Here is a 2,101-nt window from a genome sequence, read left to right as displayed (position 1 = left end):
TCCAGATTTGGACCTTGCAATTTCAAGACCGAGAAAGTATCTTAAAGATCCTAGGTCTTTGATTTTAAATTTGGTATCTAAGATGTGCTTAAGATGATTAATTTCTGCCATATCATTGCTAATTAAAACAATATCATCCACCTAAACAAATAATGCAGTAAAAGAAGTAGAAGCAGATTTGACAAACAAAGCTTGATCTGCAGAAGATTATTCGTAATTAAGAGAAAAAAGAGTAGCAGATAAGGTATTATGCCATTGTCAACAAAGGGGAAGTAAACTAGGAGGAGGGACAAGATGAATTGGCAAAAGCTAGGCTTTTAGATGATGACATTTTCTTGGGTAAAGTTATAGATAAACCTAGTAAATTCATGAAGGGACAAATAAAGAGGACAAGGATGTTTTTTGATGAGGCAGAGAAAGGAGTTGCAGACCTAAACCCTGCTAGCAGGTGGCCAGTGTAGGCATCCACAAAGTCAGTTCAACTAACATGCACACTAACTACAACAAAATCTATCTAAGGGTAATCTAAAAATCCACTAAGTTGTCTAAAACATTTTTTAATGTTCATCTAACACAACTAAGAAGTATTTCTTTTGGTGAAATTCAAATCAAATTTATAATGAAAAGCCAAACAATTTAAACTACTACTAAACTAAGTGAGTGAAATCTATCAATTTAAGACACTACACTAATAATGGTCTAAAAACAACTAATTAGCACATGAAGTGTTGATTCAAGATATACTAAAGTAGTATATATGACCTTTTATCAGATTTCAATAACAGCCAATAAAAACAAATCGCAATCTAAGAAATTCAGACTTACCAAGTGCAGAAGGCAATTGCAGCACGAGCTTATCTCTTCCACTTCCAAGAAACCAACCTAGGGTTTCCAAAATTGCAATTTCAAACCTCCAAACAACAACGACCAAAAATAGGTCAATGTAACAACACCCAGAGAAAAGAAAACTGAAATAAACCTCAAATCTAAGCGATTCAAACTTACAACGAGCAGGAGGCAACCACAACTCGAGCTTCCAGTTCGAAGAAACCAACCTAGGGTTTCCAAAGTCACGATATCAAACCTCCAAACAGTAATGACCAAAAATAGGTCAATGTAACAACAAAAAGAGAAAATGAAAATAGAAATTAACCTCAAACCTTGGCTTACTCACCGCGTTCGACAGATGAAATTTGAATCCACACAACTCGCGATGGCAAAACACACGACCAAACACTGATGCGGAAGAAAGGAGTCAAAGACAGAGAGGGAGAATAGAAGAGGTGCGGGACTGATAGTGAAGAAGTTCACTGCAGAAGAGGTGCGAGAATGAAGGTTCGCGAAGAGGGAGAGGTTCGGTAATGAAAGTTCAGTGCAGAAATTTTTAATTCTTTTTCAAAGAATGAATTTTTTTCGAGAGTGAGAGGGGGGAAATTTTTTTCAATTAAATTTTTAATTCTTTTTTCCAACAACCGTATATAATATCAGTAGATAAACTTTTGTCAGCTTATAAAGCATCCCGCGCAAAAGCGCCAAAATTACATACAACACTTATATACGGATTTTCCGTATATAACGATTTCTTCAATTATATACGGATTTATCCGTATATAACGGGTTTCCCAATATCCGTATAAAATATCCGTATATAATACGTTTATTACATACCTATTTAATCCGTATATAATTATCCGTATATAACTGGCTATTTTCTTGTAGTGATGAGTTATCAAGGGAGAATCCACACAAGCACTTGAGACAATTTCACATGTTGTGTGAAAACTTTAGATCTCCCAGGATCACAATAGAGAGCCTTAAAATGAGAGCTTTTCCTTTTACTTTCAAGGAATAGCTCAAGATTGATGGTATTATCTCTCTCCACATATTACAAATTGGGAAACTATTGAAAGACTCTTTCTTGAGAAGTATTTTCCTGCATCTAGATTATTAGCTATTCGCAGAGAAATTCAAGATATAAGACAAAGAGATAGAGAGAATCTTAGTGAATATTGGGAAAGATTCAAGAAACTATGTTCTTCATGCCCTCAACTCCAAATTGAAGATTTTATTCTAAGATTTTATGAAGGCTTAAGTCCTACTG

This window comes from Vigna angularis, chromosome 5 (genome assembly GCF_016808095.1).
Source record: "Vigna angularis cultivar LongXiaoDou No.4 chromosome 5, ASM1680809v1, whole genome shotgun sequence".
Taxonomy (NCBI): domain Eukaryota; kingdom Viridiplantae; phylum Streptophyta; class Magnoliopsida; order Fabales; family Fabaceae; genus Vigna; species Vigna angularis.
Note: the sequence above shows the minus strand (reverse complement) of the source record.